This window comes from Macaca nemestrina, chromosome 19 (assembly GCF_043159975.1).
Source record: "Macaca nemestrina isolate mMacNem1 chromosome 19, mMacNem.hap1, whole genome shotgun sequence".
Classification (NCBI taxonomy): Eukaryota; Metazoa; Chordata; class Mammalia; order Primates; family Cercopithecidae; genus Macaca; species Macaca nemestrina.
Genome location: NC_092143.1, coordinates 4189001 through 4205972, shown reverse-complemented (window position 1 = coordinate 4205972; position 16972 = coordinate 4189001). Strand labels below are relative to the sequence as shown.

At 43.7% G+C, this 16972-nt stretch overlaps 1 protein-coding gene across 4 annotated transcripts in view; it reads right to left on the bottom strand.

Moving 5' to 3' along the window:
* The window catches only part of LOC105489309 (uncharacterized), a 201544-nt gene that overhangs the window by 96654 nt on the left and 87918 nt on the right, over positions 1 to 16972 (bottom strand). The window contains exon 3 of one of the 4 annotated variants that reach the window (XR_011616736.1): positions 2579 to 4238. The exons of the other annotated variants lie outside the window; for them this stretch is intronic. The gene's annotated coding sequence lies outside the window, so the exon portion shown is untranslated. Of the gene's footprint in view, positions 1 to 2578; positions 4239 to 16972 lie in introns of those variants that run through there. 4 annotated transcript variants of the gene reach the window in all.

Below are 16972 nucleotides of genomic sequence, written 5' to 3'. Positions count from 1 at the left end.
AGCTCTTCTTAGACTGGGTTCTTCCAAATTCAGACTCTCAGACAGGACTTAGGATCCCAGGAAGCAAGGGAGGGAGGAGAGGAGTGAGTGGGGAAGGGAAAGGCAGCCAGTGGCACGTGAACAAGGAGGTGACCCCTCCCGGGGCCCCTCTGAGTTGACCATGGAGGAAAGGCCTACACACTTGGGCTGGCATCTAATAACTGCCACCCTCGGGTTGAGGGCTGCTCCTGGAGCCTTACTCCTTTGTATCTCCAACCTCTCCATGCTAGGCCAGAGAACCCCCTAGAGGAGAGATCCCGTGCAGTGGATGGGGTCTGGCTGTGGGGACTCCAGGGGCAGCCAGGTGGAGGGGAGCAGGCACACAGCATCTGCAGTTCCCACTTCCCTGACAAGTGGACTCCCCATCCCTGCTCAGCTGTCCAGGGACTCACCCTTCACACTCTTCCCTCAGTGAGTCCCTGCACCCAGCGTGTCACCAGCTTCTGTCTTCTGGCTACTTCTCCTTTTCCATCACCATTGCAGGCCCAAAGCATCTCCTCGTCTATATCACAATAATTTCCTCCTCTCTGTCTTCCAAACCTCACACCTTCTCTTTCCCCATCATGTTTATACCATGGGTGCATCTTTCTTAAACATGTTTCATGTCTGTCTTCTCAAAAGTACACATCCAAACCCCTCTACCTGCCTTTAAGACCCTCCGGGAGTTGGTTCCACACCAGCGGCAAGCTTTCCCCCACTCCTCCCCACTCAGCACCCACGTTTACCAGGCCAGGCGCCTCCCGCAAAGCCCAGACACACATGGATGTCTTGGCTCATTCTCGACCCCACTGGGGGAACTGTCACTCTGTATGGTCTTTCTTCTTCCGCGTGGCCTTGTGTAAGTTAACTGGAGAAACTCAGATGCAGAGAATTGTATCTGCAAAATGGGAAAGCTCTGCAATGTGACAAAAGCACTGAAACAAGGTTCTACGCAAACACGGCAGGGCTCCCCAAGGGGTAGCAGGGCTCTGGAAGCCCCGGCCCCTTCTCTGAACTTGGCCACCCCACAGCCGCAGAAATAGCCTTTTCCTCTCAACTTGGAAAAGTCCCGCCAATCCTATTCCTCCAAGAAGCCGTTCCACCCTCACGGTAAGCCAAGCTCGCACGGACCTCGGACTTCTCTAAGTTCTCGTTTTACTCAGGGTCCTCAGGGTCAGTGAGGCATTTAACTTTCCTTCTGCAGTTTCGTGGCTTGTTCTTTGTTCATCAACTCACTCCCCATAGAGCCTGTGTCTGATACATGGTGTGCCTCCCCATCAGACCCCAGTGGAGGGCCCTATGGAGGGGCCTCAGTCAGGCTGGGCTGAGGGGCTGATTGAAGTGGGTCTGCTCTTGTATTGCTTTTTGGCTTTGTTTCTTTAAAGGGCCTGAGAAGTGTCTGCTAACCTCCAATAATTAACCTTCTGAAGTAACAGAACTGGGGCTTATCCTAATAGTCCTATGACTGGGGGAGTCTATAATGGTAACAGCTGCTTATTGACTCACTGCTCTTTTTCAAATAATAGGGAAACCATTTTCTAAGAAGCTTTAGACAGACACAAGACAAAAAAATCCGTTCTGCTAGGTGGACTGTGCACTTTGACACCACAATTCAGCACCCAAAAGTAGACGTGTAAGAGATGTTGATGTCTGCAGGTCTTGGTGGAGGATGTCAGGGGACAAATCATGAGCAAACAGAAGCTTCCTTGGAACTCTGTTGGATCAGCAGTTCACAGAGAGGGGGTTGCCCAGGGCTTCTACTGACTCTCCATAGACACCACATGAAGACCAGCCTCAGAGAGGGGCTGCCCGTGCCGGGCCTAACAGGAGAAGAGCTAGAGAGGTAGAGGCAAGTGCAGAGTCCTCCTCTGCACCACATGTATGAGGCTGAAGACTGGAAGTTGCACTGATTCTCTTGTGGACTGACCCTCATGGTTTAGGACCCAAATAGCAACCCAGGGCCCATGGACCTAGCATGGTCGGCCATGTTTTGTTTCATCTTTTAGTTCAAATATGTAGACATTGTTCAAACATTGCTAGATTTCGTATAAATACTCATACTTGACTTCTCTGAAAAGCCTGGCAGAGGGTAGGGCTTGGAAAGGCACTCTGGAGCCAGACGGCCTGGGGTGAAATCCCAGGGCAACCAAACCCTAGATGTGTAATTTCAGGTGACTTCCTCAGGCTGCCTATGCTTGCCTTACAGACAGCATGAAGACCACAAAAATACTTACCTTACAGTGTTGCTGTGTCCAGCAGAGGAATTCATAGGAATAAAGGATGTAGAACAGGGCCTAGGACATAAAAAGCCTCATCTATGTGTGAGCTACGATTTATTATTTTTTTTTTCTGACAAGGTAGATCAACTTTCCTACTTGGGAAACATTTTTAAAGCCCCAGATTCTGTCTCCTTTAGATTAATCGTGTTCTTTCCTCCCCAACACGGTGTCTACCACTCCTGCCATGCCCAGCCAGGGCCACCTGTCAGCGTTTTTCTCCCAGCCATTGTAGGCCATGGAATACACTACCCCAAACATTATAGGTGAGGCTGAAGGTGGCATCATACAATGTGACTGTGGTGGGAACATCACACCAGGTACTGGTCAGCAACCCAGTGGGTGAAAGAACAAGGTGTGGTGGGGTGGTGACACAAGCTAGTGCAGACACAGGCAGGGAGGAGGCAGAGCCTGGCAGAGAGAGGCAGGCGGTAGCAGAGGCGAGGGAGAAAGGCAACCCGAGCCTTTGCGGTATCATCCCAGGCTGGGTAGAGAAGGTAGCAGGTGGTGGAAATTTAAGTAGCCAAGCCAGTTCAGAGATTTGAGAATCAGCAAGGGAGGCACCAAGAGAGAGAAGGGCCAGCCCACGGGCAGCCCGGCACCAGGGAATGGCGCACAAGGCCCACAACTCAGCTCTGAAGACACGTAGGAGTAAATCACCAGAAGAAGGTCAAGCCCCAGTGTTTTGACCAGTGATGACAGAGCAGGGACAGCCTGCCATCCCCCTGGTTTTATGGTCCCTCCTCCTGGGATAAGCTGGCCAAGAGCAAAGGCCAGAGGAGGCCACCACCCCGATACAGGCTGTGCGCTGGGGCCGCAGACTCAGGACTAAGGTTTATAAAGATTTATAAAAGCGTGCCTACCTAGCAGACACCACACAGATTAATTCAGGCATCTAAGCGATTTCTTAATCAGCCACAAACAATTCCCAGGTCTGAAGCACTTATTTCTTCTGAAACACAGAAACAATTTCAGCCAATGCATTTTTTTTTTCTAAATGGAACAATGAGCAAATACAATTGCTATTCAAGTCCTGGGGCAAAATAGTGGTTACCAAAATAATCGACCCTACTTAGAGCGCATAAGAAAGTCATAGAAATTGCAGGCGATTTTGTGTTCAGTGGAAAAGCAGGATTCCTATTCCCCCTGACTGTTGGTTTCACCCACACTCCATGAAGTTTCTAAGTAGGTGAAGGAGGATAAAGTCTCTCCAATAAAACTTTTCTAATTGAAAATCATTACCAAACTGCTTTCTTCTAAGACAAACAGGCTCCTGCGCTAGGATCTCCTGCCCCTTCTTCAATCACATCTTCCTGCAGCGTCGCTGGCAGGGCCAGGTCAAAGGAGAACAACAATGGTGGATTTGACTTCAAGGACCCACTTACAATTCCCTCTCTGACAAAAATAACTTCTTTCATGGGGAATTTGAGAATCTGAAAATTGGTGAGCCTTCTCTGTGGGAGACCAGCACAAAGCGAGGGCATCTCGTGAAGGCCCTTTCTTCTAAGGGTCGTAAAACCCAAGAAACACCTTTGGATGTTTCGGCCCCCACCTTAGCGCTGTTCTTTAGGCAATCACAAGAAAGGGGCTTTGTCCCTGAGAACAAGGCATCTCTCCTTCCGTGTCTATTGTATTTGGCCCCTGCACGCACCTGTCAGGATGTTGACAATATTTCCAGTGAGGCATTTTCCTAATGCATTCCCTCCCCTGGAGGGAACCCTCTCCTTGACATCTGTGACAGCCCCATAGGTGGATCATTTTGTGAAACGGGCCTTCAACGTGAAGCTTTCGCTGTGATCCTGACCTCATTTAATTGTCTATGTCTTCAAACGTCCAGGTTGTATTGGGGCCACAGTGGCACGTGAAGGCCCCCCGTGGGCAGCTGGGGCGGCAGGTTATTCTGCAAGCTGTGTACTTTCCACAAGTTCCTTGGCCTCCTGGGAACTAAATTCAAGATGGTGGTGATCAGTTCAAACCCCCAGACAATTTGGATCTTGGCAGCCTCGGCAGTGAGTTCTTTACCTGATAATTTAGTGGCAATTTTCTATCCCCTAGAGAAGCCTGCCTGTGGATGGAGGCACAAGTCTGTACCTAGCCCATGGCCCACCAGACATGAGAGCAAATAGGCACTTCCGGTCACCTGCTGTCATCACCCTCTAGTCCACTGACCGTCTTGACTTCCTCCTGACCCCTGTGCCAGTTCCCCTGTGTCTCCTGGAATTCTTAATGCTGAAATTCACCAGAGCCCTGTCCTTAGTGCTCTGGTGTCTACTCTACCCTCTTAGCCTTCCAGTCCCATCTCAATGGGTTTAAATGTCATTTAAAGGCCAGTGGCTTCCAAATCTCTCTCTCTAGCCCTGACATTTCTCCCGAATTCTAGGTGCATTTAGCCCATTGCCGACCCTCCATGGCCATGGGAATATCTGATTTGCAGACTGAAGGTGTCCAACCCGAACCTGCTCCTCACACAGACTTTCCTAAGTTGAAAGAAATTCAATTATTTAAGTTTCACAGGGAAAAATAAAATAACCTGTGCATAATCTTTGGCTCCTTTCTTTCTGTCGCCCTTCCTTAAGTCCACAAGCAAATCAAGTTGACTCTGTTTCAACGTGTATCCAGGGATCCTATCCCATCTCACCGTCTACCCTTCCAACACCCTGGGTGCATCTCCAGCCCTCTCTCCCGGCTTGCTGCTGTTGCCTTCTCACTGCCTTCCCTGCTTGCATCTTCGCCCCCATCCCCAGTCTAGACTCAGCACAGTAGGTGGTTAAAGGGACCCTTTCAATACCTATTTTACTCCACAACTCTACTCCACTCAAAGTCTTCCAATGGCTTCCCATCACTCCACAGCTCTACTCCACTCAGAACCTTCCAATGGCTTCCCATTTCATTCAGAATAAAAAAAATCCAAAATCTTCACAATGACAAAAAAAAAGAAAAGAAAAAGAAAAGCCCCACTTGTTATGAACTCTCATCACTTTCTAGGCCATCTTCCATCCCTCTGCCCTCTCTCCCTGAGCTCCCTCCACACCGGGATCCTTGGGTCCGAGGACACATCAAGGACACTGCTGCTGGGGCATCTGTACTGGCTCTTCCTGCTGCCTGGAAGGCCTCTCCTTTCTCTGTCCCCAGCTGGATACTCATGTGCTCACCTCCCTTTCCTCCTTCAAGTTTCTCTGCATGAGTTACCACCTCACAGAGCCCTCTATGACCACCCTACCATTAACAGTGCTGTCACACTCCTCAGCCCCTTTCCTGACTCAATTTCTGATCTCCATCAACCCAACACCTTCTGACACTCTACAGCATATCTATTTGTGGCCTTTATTATTCACCAACTGTGTCCCTCAGCGAGAATCCAAGTGCCCCCATTTCTTTCTCATGTAGGGTTACGTCCCAAGCACCCAGAAGATGTGATACCAAGTGGGAGGTTATCAGAGATGTGTTAAACGAGTTAACATTTTTCATTCTTTTTTAACTTTTAAGTTCAGGAGTAGGTAAACTTGTGTTATAGGGGTTTGTTGCACAGATTATTTTGTCACCCAGATGTTAAGCCTAGAACCCATTCCTTAGTTTCCTAATTTCTTAATTTCTTGCTTATGCCTACCACAGTACTAAAAATGAACTTGATGGTTTGTGTCCAAAACCTCACTTCAATATTTTTAAAAGTACGATTTCTGTTGTTTATTTTGTAACAAGAGGATGGGAGGCAGTTTATTCGTGTCAGAGAGGATAGGCCCCAGTGTGTGTTGTTCCCCTCTTTGTGTCCATGTGTTTTCATCATTGAGCTCCCACTTATAGGTAAGAACATGCAGTATTTGGTTTTCTGTTCCTGCATTAGTTTGCTAAAGATAATGGCCTCCAGCTCCATTCATTTCCCTGCAAAGGACATGATCTTGTTCTTTTTTATGGCTGCATAGTATTTCATGGTTTATATGTACCACATTTTCTTTATCATTCTTTACATGTTCACTTCTCCTTCCACCTTGGTCTGCGAGCCCTGTGAGGAAAGAAAGAGGATCTTAAACTGTGTCTCTGCCTTTAATAAAGGGCATAGTTCAGAGCAGGCAGCCAGAGTTTGATAAATAAGTGAACGAATAAACAAAGAAACTAACATGCACATGCTGTCTCCAGCACCGACATCATCCTCTTCTTCTCTTACACACAGAAACTATTCTGCCTCCCATCCTCTCATTTCAAATGAGCAACAGAAATCATACATTTTTTAAATATTGAACTGAGGTGTTGGACACAAACATTGAATCCGTTTTTAGTACTGTGATAAGTACAAGCAGGGAATGACAAACAGACTGCTACACTGGACTTCTACCACAGGGTCTTACTTTTTGGTGGTTTGCTATTTTGCAATGTGTTATGTGTTTTGGGCTGAACTGTGTCTCCCTCAAAATTCGTATGTCGAAGTCCTAATTCCTGCTACCTCAGAACACAATTGTATTTGGAGATAGGGACTTCAAAGGTGTAAGTTAAAATGGGCCCACTTCAGGAGAAACCAACCCTACTGACACCTTGACCTCAGACTTCCAGCCTCTTGAACTGATAGAGAGTAAATTTCTGTTGTACAGGCCACCCAGTCTATGATACTTGGTTATGACAGCCCTGGCACATGATACACAGTGGCGATTACACTACCCAGCAGAGCATGAGATTTCAAAAATCACACCTTCAATTATTGATTGTTCAGAAATCAGAAGGGTTCCCTTTTGCCTTTCTGGTGATACTGTCATGAATAAGACAGATTCATGCCAATAAAGGACATCCCATCATGTCAAACCCTGGTAAACCTTCCAAACACGAAGGCTATTTCCGTTCTACAGCAGGGCATCTGTTTCAGTCATCATTTCTACCATAAGATGGTTTTATCATAAATGGCCACTTCTCCTTATAATCAATCGTCAGATAATACTTTGCGCTGTACTTACTTCTAAATTTTATTTATTTATTCTTTCATTCATTACTTATTTACTTTTCATAGAGAAGCCTGACACACTTTTTGAGCTAAATTCCTGACCTTTATATGACCCTTGCCAGCTATTCAAACACAAGAGTCCATTTAAAAAAATTATGAGTCGATTTAACAGAAATCCAAAAATTCTCTTCTTTTTTTGTCCTAGTCACTGAAGAAATACCAGAATGACATATATAAATTGAAAACCATTTCCCGCTTGCAAGCATATCTTAAATTGATACGGCCAAGAATATTCCTTGTAATTGTTAAATTAATTTAGATATTCTTGATATATTGTTCTTTGCATGAAAATCACTCATCATTCTTCTTTGGCTATTTGCCTTTTTTGCAGGAAGAGAGAAAGTTCCACAGGACACTCCAAAGAACGTCTTCAGCAGATGGGGTCTAAAGCATCTCACCACTTTCTGACTGGTCTTGCAACTCAGGTTTCCTCTTACTGCAGCAAACACTTCACACCCAAAGCACAATATTAAGATTTGCTACTGGAGTCTTAAAGTACCGAAGAGAGAATGAATTTTCCTTAAAGGAAAATAAAGATAAATAATTATGCTTTTTGTGGGTAGGCCTCCTACAAAACCTCCTCAAAGGCCCAATATCTGCAGCTTCCCCCACTGGCAGACATGCAGGTATATGAAGCAGCGTTCACTAAATGTCAAGGCAACCTGCAAACATTGTAAAAACCTAATAAATCATCTCCTGATTAATTTTAGCTGAGAGCATAGAATCCTATTAGGCTCAGCTTAAATGTTAGAAGGAAACTAGAATGATTCGAAAGAAACCCAGCTCTACAGATTGTTCCCCATTTAAAAACTATGTTATCAAAGACCGTATTCTAAATACCTTTTTCATTGCTGCATCAGTTCAATAAATGCTAACCAATCTCAAGTGGTCTGCTGCCATACCCCGTGTTTCATAAGGGTTAAAACAGAAAAGTCACATTTCCAAAATTCTCTGTTTGTTAAGCTTATCTAAAGAGTATCTATTATTTTTTGAAATAGGGCATGGATTTATATTTTTTAAGCAATCTGACTCTGATTTTTGTTTATCGAATTAAATGAAGTTTACATCAAATATTTCATGCAAATCATAATTAAATTTGTTTCCTCTTTTGTACTCCAAAGCACTTTTGGATGAGCTATTAGTATCTTAGTCATGTATCTTTATGGGAAATGTTTGGTTATCAAGCCCCAGTGGGACCAGAGCAGTGGTTTACAAGCCAACAATGCCTCTGATTGGCACCTCTACCACACTAATTGTCAAATGTTTAGAATTTCATCCCTGTATATACACACACAATACACATAATATAATTACTTCTTTCTTACAAGGACTTTTATGTATTGAATTGCAATTTCATTGTCTCCCTCAAAGAGTGTATTTGTGTTTGTTGGATTCACTTACTCACAGAACTAGACTTCTCATGGATGGTCTGGCAGCCAGCAGTAGTTTTCTGGCTACAGTGCTAGACATGTCACATCTCCAGATGAGGGGTGTAAGAATTATGCCAAAGGGTACCATCTCCACACTCTGTACTGAGATAGGATTATGCTCTAGGCCATTAGGTAATGATATGGCAGAGTTCTTTTGTGAACTGAGAACCCTAGTGAAAGCAGAGTTATCAAGTGTATCAAATTAAAGAGTAGTATTTTTACTTCAAACCAGGTGAGTTTTGACGGAAAGGTCTTGATAGCAAATGGACCAAGCTTCATTATGGAATTAAAGATGAGCAAAGAATCTATGATGTTTTCACATCCTCTTGGCCTTCTAACACTCAAGATTAATTTAACCAAAAGAGTTTCCAAATCCTGAGGGATCTGCTTCCACTTAAGGAGGTAGGGGAGGAATGGACACCTGATTTTGACATCTAATTACTTGGGGCATGAGGACACACTGTAAAACACATACTGTATGCCTCTGGGGAAAGGGGGTTATTTCACTGGAAATAATAAGTTTATGGTTTCCTGCAAAGCAACCCTGAAAGTTCCAAGTAACTAAATTTTCATGCTTACTTCAAAAACTAATGCTGCCCCACTTCTTTTCTTTTTCATAGACTATTTTCTATTACCCTGATTCTTCACAATATAATATAAATATGGATATATATTTACATGTAGTTCAACAAGAATTGTAAACATCCTTTGTATTGATTGCATATTTAATGGTATTCTTAGAGTTTGTAAATCCCTGTCTAGATTCTTAAATAGTTTGTTTAAAATTAGATTTCACTGGCAATCTACCTGTTCTTTAATTCAAATCCCATCTCTTCTCCATACCCAACCACATGGGCTCTAGCATTGTTGTGTAAATGTTAGACATTATCCTTAAGCACAGTTCTAAAGGGCTTCAATAGAATCACACTATCCAGATTGCATAGTTCTGGTAAGCGATGTTCACTTTCAAAAAGGAAGAAGTCCCCGAAGTTTAAAGTTTATCAAGTCAGGGTAGAAGCTATTTCTTCATAAAAGCAGAATGGAACTGTCATTATCAATGGAGCATTTCACTCCGGTTTAATTATACAGCAATAATTCAAATGTTTATTGGAAGAAAAAGATGGATAATAGTAAACTTTATAATCCACTAGCTGTTAAAATCTAATTGTCATTTGACTGTCTTGCCTTATAGTACATATTGTGATGGAATTTTTATGAATATTGCTAAAATAGTTCAAAATAAAATGTAGAACTCCATTAGATTATCCAGTTCCCTTTTACTGGAAATTGTGAGCAGAGAAAAAGTGACTTGTTATTATAATGTTTATGAAAGAAGAAAAATAGTTGCTAACAATTGATATTCATTCAGCCCTTATACTGTGCCTAGCACTGTTCTAAAACACTTGAAATTTATTATCTCTTTAAACCCTCCTAAGAATCATATAAGGTAGGTGTTCTTTTTATTCCCTTTTCATAGTTAATGAGAAAAAGAACAGAACAGATACAACTTGCCCAAGCTCACATAGCAGGAAAGTGATGGGGAAATGACTAAACTCAGGCTGTTTGATCCCATATCCTGCATTCTAACCACTGCATGGCATTCCATCAGAAACCACCTGAGCACAGGAGGTGCTACCTGTGAGCCTGTGCTGAGATCTGGGAAGGCAGCAATCTTTGTTTTCCTTTCTCTGACTCCAAATCAGGTACTTCAGGATAGGTTCTTCCAACCAGCAGTGGAAAGGAGAAAAAAACTTTCTCTTTGGTAAAACAATATACAATATGTTTTATCTCTCAAAAATCTTGCAAGCTATCAGCAAAGTAGATTCAAAAATAAGAGTTTGCTTAAGTAGTTTATAAGACAATGAGGATTCTACCTCATGTCATTTCTTTTTATTAATTTTTTATTAATTACATGTCTTGTTTTTATGAGAATGTTTTAATGAGAACTCTGGACACAGTAGAAACAGAAGCTACTTTTTTGAGTAGCAGTGACTTGATCAGTTTATGATATTGACAAAGAAATAAGAATGACATTATTAAATATAGGTTGGCCAATGAAAGTGTAGTCATACATATAGAACTTGGGGGAGCAAGGCTTTGACCATACAATTTATAGGAGCACCTTGATAGCATTGATCTTTTATACTTATATTGAATTAATATTATTATAGTCTCAGACAATAAGCCAGAGTGCTCAAAATTTCTCAGAACAGTTTAGAAGCATCCTTTAGTTAACCTGCATTGGTTATTGGTTAGGGTTATCAGCAAATGGACAGAGAATGACCAAGTTATAGATTACCTTTCAAAGAGTCAAATCTGCAAGTTCTACGCTAAATCAGCACCAAGGGATGCCAAGAACAAAAGCACTAATATCGATACTTTGTGCCCACAAACATCAAGTATTTATTGACCATACACACTGCATGCCAATAACCTCTACAAGTATTTACCGATTTAATCTTCACATCATCCCTGCAAGGAAGATACTACTATCTCCCACTGTGCAGATTTATACATGCCTTTATTCAACAACTTTTCCTTCCTTCCCAAGCTTCATGCAGTTATGTCACTTGCCCAGGGTCACACAGTTCTGGAGGCAGCATACTTCTTTAAACCCAGTCAGTGTGACTCTCCAACTGGCACTATTTCTGGAACATGTGTGGTCTCTAGATTTTGCATAGCCCAGACCCCATGGCCTCAGTTACAGAAACAAAGAACTTCCTTCTATTGGCTCCTTAACGCTAGCCGAAGGAGGTGTATTAGTTCATTCCCATCCTATTACAAAGAACTACCTGAGACTGGGTAATTTATTAAGAAAGAGGTTTAACTGACTCACAGTTCCACAGGCTGTACAGGAAACATGGCTGGGAGGCCTCAGGAAACTTACAGTCATGGCCTCAGGAAACTTACAGTCATGGCCTCAGGAAACTTACAGTCATGGCCTCAGGAAACTTACAGAAACTTACAGAAGGGTGAAGAGGGATAAGGCAACTTCTTCACGTGGTGGCAGGAGAAAGAGCGCAAAAGTGGAGGTGCCACACTATTTTAAACAACCAGATCTCGTGAGAACGCACTTGCTCTAGCCAGAACAGCAAGAAAGAAATCCATCCCCATGATCTGATCACCTCCCACTAGGTCCCTCCCCAACACTGAGAATTACAATTCAACACGAGATTGTGGGTGGGACACAGAGCCAAACCATATTAGGAGGCAAAGATGAACAATTAGCAGAGAGAAAGTATGTACAATGTCCTTCAGAACATAAGCCATGACATAGTGAACGGCTTGTCCGTACTTCTCCATCCATACCTTCAAGATGTCCCTTGATGACTTCCCTGCATTCACCTGCCCCTTGCTTGAAGGAGGTACCCCTGGCTCATGGACAGAAGTGCATCACACTCAGGGAGGGTCCAGCAGACCACTGAGAGCAAAGGTGCTGAGCAGCCACTCATTCTTTTATTGAACAGATATTCATTGAGTCCTGTATGGGTGGGATGAGCAAGATTCTGCTGTCAAAACTAAGCCCCTGCGAATCTTCAGAGGTTTCAATAAAGTGGAGGTTTGTTTTTGCTTGTGTCATAGTCCAGTGTAACTCAGGCAGCTCCCACTGGAATCTCCTTCCATTCTCTCCACCTGTGTTGCTGCCGTCTCACTTACCTGGCCTCCGTGATCACAGTGGAAAGGTGGACAGAGGAGGAGAGTGGAGCAGAGGTTCCTTTGGCCAAGCTAGAAGTAGTGTCTGTAACTTCTACCCACACTCCATTGACTAAAGCTGATAATCTAGTCCTAACCTAACTACAAATGTAGCGAGAAAATAGATTCCTCCTATGTTCTCTAAATGGGAAACCTACTTGATAGGCGTGTGGTCCATGCCTGTGACACACATCTACTACCTGACTGCAGTGTAACTGGGAATATTGTGGCCCCTACATCCAGGCCCCTATAACCTATAGGGAAGTCAAGAAATTACAGGCAGTGACAGCTCCATATAATAAACATTCTTATGAGAGAGGTGTTTTAGGGGCAACACCAGACTTTGAGGGTCCACGAAGGCTTTCTGGAGGAAGAGATATTTATCTAGAGACCCAAAACATAGAGAGGAGTTAGCAAAGTCAGAGAGAAGGAAAGATCTTCCAAGGAGAAGAAAGTGCCTGTAGTCAAGGTCGGAAATGAGAACACCTGAGTGGTGCCCATAACCAAGAAAATGTCAGTGTGGCTTGAGTACAGCCCAGGGGAGAGTTCCACAAGATACTGGTGGAGTCTTGATTGATGTGAAATGCTAGTGAAACCATTTACAATTATTTACATGGGCCTGCAAAGTGTTACTCTTCAGTACCAGAACTGTAGACACTGCGTATGTACAATTGGATCAAGGGTCCTTTGTTTAATTAGATCTGAAGCTCCTCATATATTTTTCCTTCGAATAAAAGTCCATTTTAGCTTCAAGTGCAATGGCTCCTTCCGTGCAATTTCAAACTTCCTTGTAAAATACTTTGGAAAAATGTGTTGACAATTTCCTCTTCCGATGATACGACCGTCTGGGACTCTGATCTCAAGTGTGAAAAATCGGCCCACTCTGAAGAGGCTTGAGCATGGTTTCCTGCTGCTTATGGATGAAGGAGCTGTAGCTCACACGCAAAGCAGTTTCCAGCCACAGCTCTGCACTTTGTTCTCTTAAGGAACAAAGGACGGCCCCAACAGCTTTGGATCAACTCTGCAAAGCTACTGGTAAAGCCTTCAGCAATGTAATAATTTTACTTGTGAAATCAAAATATATGAATATTTGATTTGCTTTGCTTCTGCAAATGTACCTTCAAGAACTTCATGTTCTCCAGCTGGGTGGGCCACAGTGAAGCACTTCTTTGAGCCCCACACTCAGTCAATGGCTCAGTGTCTTTGTCAATCCCCTCAATGTTGTTTCTCTCAAGATATGTCAAAGGCCCCTGAGCACACATCCATCAGGAAACAGGTTGACCAACATCAAACTCTTCAATATAACCCCAACAGCAAAGTTAAAGGTAGCATTTACTCCCATTCCTAAGTGAAGCTGCCTTCACATGGGTACCAGAAGCATCTGAAGGCAGGGCTTCACTGCTCACTGGCTGCTGTTTTCTGAGTCAAAGGACCAATCCTCATCAAGAAAAGTGAGTTGACAATGAGCACAATTTCAAACTGACCTTAATTATCCCTGTATTCACTTCTATGAGGGTCAGTGGAAACCCCAAGACAAGCTGGAAAGGGCCCGTCCCAGAAGGTTACCTGCTTCCAGAGGCATGCACCTCCTGGGATGTTTCTAAGCCGATCGTTTCTTAATGTTCCTAAGCCATGTCATCCTAGGGTCAAACACGGGCACTTAGTAGGACTCAGAGAAAAGAACCCCTCAAGGTTTCTCATAAATCATCTCTGGGAGGATCCCAGGCTGTACTCAAGAACAAATGTTTTCTACATTTTAAAATAAAGAGTGTAATTGGATTGTTTGTAACTCAGAGAATAAATGCTGGAGGGGATGAATACCCCATTCTCCATAACGTGCTTATTTCACATTACATGCCTGTATCAAAATGTCTCATGTACTGGCCGGGCACAATGGCTCACACTTTGGGAGGGTGAGGCAGACGGATTACTTGAGGTCAGGAGTTCAAGACCAGCCTGGCCAACACGGTGAAACCCCATCTCTACTAAAAATACATAAATTAGCCGGGTGTGGTGGGCAGTGCCTGTAATCTCAGCTACTCGGGAGGCTGAGGCAGGAGAATCACTGGAATCCCAGAGGCAGAGGTTGCAGTGAGCCGACATGGCATTCCAGCCTGGGTGACAGAGGGATACTTGGTCTTAAGAAAAAAAAAAAAAAAAAAGACAAGAAAAAGAAAAACAAATAACAAAAAAAAACCTCATGTACCCCATAAATATATACACCTACTGTGTACCCACAAAATTTAAAAAGTAATAGTAATAAATAATAACTGTTTTCAAGATTCATCCATTTCCAAGAGTTCCGCAGCTTTGAAATCTGTGAGGTGTCTTGCAGTGCTCTCAATAGCCACTGTGAACCTGTCTTCCTCCAGGCATCATAATTTCCCCCAGGACTCAGCCCTGCCCTCCTCAGCTCTGCGTCACTAAGCCCTGCTGCTGCTGGTTGAGCCGTCACCACAGGAGCTGTGGGGAAGGCTCATCCCTTGCCCCTTGGATCTAAGTGGCTAAGAAACACTGGTTCCCTGACTCTCAATGGGTTGGAGCCGTGCTGTGTTCCATGTGGAAGTTGGGAGAATGCCTCTGCCTCATTTGTAACATGGTATGATATGGTTTGGCTGTGTCCTCACCTAACTCTCATCTTGAATTGTAGCTCCCATCCTGCCCACATGTCATGGGAGGGACTTGGTTGGAGGTCATTGAATCATGGGGGGCAGGTCTTTCCCATGTTGTTCTCGTGATGGTGAATAAGTCTCATGAGATCTGATGGTTTTATAAAAGGCAGTTTTCCTCACACATGCTCTCTTGCCTGCTTCCATGTAAGATGTGCCTTTGCTCCTCCTTTACCTTCTGCCGTGATTGTGAGGCCTCTCCAGTCATATGGAGCTATGAGTCCATTAAACCTCTTTTTTCCTTATAAATTACCCAGTCTTGGGTATGTCTTTATTAGCAGTGTGAGAACAGACTAATACACGGTGTCAAAAAATTCTTCCCCTCAGGTAAATTATTACATTCTTACAGATTCTTGCACTTAAAAGTATTTTAATGTATGTGAACTTTCTCGAATTTTATTAGAAGGATCCTACCCTACTACAAGCTCAGAAACAAGCGCCTGGAAGATGGCAGACAAACCTGAGTCACAGACACTCATCTGTGTTCAAATGCTCTCTTGTGTCTGATGACACCAATCCAGTGTATGTACCTGACTCCTCCTTCCAAACGCGTTGGGATGAACCATAAGCCAGCCATCCTGCTGTGTAGTTATATCGAAATCCAATGTGGAAAGCTGCTCAGATTCCCTCACATTAAAACATGTCAGTTTCCTGAATCTTAGGCCTACACTGGCACTCTATCTACTTAGGTCAATCGGAACCTTAGGACTGAAGTTGGGTTCCTCAGACCCAACTTTAAAGTATATTCTACCACCTAGAAAGGGTAATTACTTTACAGCAGTCGATGGTAACACCATAAGAGCAAAAGGAAAATGCTGAAAGCAAACTCAGTATCCAGCTTCACTGATAAGTCTTATGGGAAAGAGTCTCCCAGACTGAAGATGATAGCTCATATGCGAGTTATCACAAGGGACAACTCATCGCAGCAATTAGCAGGACACTGGGTGACTCCAAGTGCAGCCTCTCTTGGTCAAAGCCCACAGAGGAAGTCTGTGTTTCAGCATGTGTTTCCTTTGCCTTTTTTCCCCTTTTCATCTGAGGCTCCTTCCTTCACCACAGATGTCCACCCTCAGTAGGAATCAGCAAACAATCCATGGTAGGTATTTTTCTCTAGGGGTGCTGACACTTTTTGCTGAATTCAATTTTACTGTCATTTACTGCCTTAACTTAATCTGTATTTTAACTTTTTCATTTCTGTGGAATGAAACAAATTTTTCTGCTATCAGTAAAAGAAATGCTAGGCATCTGTAAATAAGTAGATAAATATTTGTTGGGGAATGAATTCCTGCAGTAAGTTTGGGTTTCTTTTGAGGGAAGCTAATGGTCTTGCATTTCAGAACCAGCAGACGTGGGTTCAGGTCTCAGCTCTCATTAGCTGTGTGCCTAAACCTCTTGCATCTGTCTGCCTACATAGAACACTGTGGCTCACACTGAAATTACGTGATTGTTGAGAAAATGTAATGAGATAATGTGTTTGATGCTTAGAAGGTACTTAAACATTATTTGGCTCTCTGGAGAACTCAAAAGGACACCAGTCCTGAAGTGAATATTTGAAAGCAACTCTGGGGGGAGTTGTAAAATGAACCAGCTCTGCACAACCTCACCCCAGGTCAGACGAGCAGGAGGAAGGCTACAACCAGGGCTCCAGGAAAGCTATGTCCAGGGTTTGCTGAGGGTGGCAGAATTGATGAGCTTCTCATTGGCTTTTCTCCAGTTTCAACAGTGTGCCCATGTGTAGGCACAGCTCCAGGACAGGAAGGTTCCAGTTATGGCCTCTCTGTGACCCCTCTCCTTACCTGAGCACAAGTTAGAGCTTCCAGCCACTGGTACCCTCCCATGTACACATCTGGACCTGACAGCAGGTTGGCCCTCTGTTAGTGGGGTCCTCATGAGTTTTCA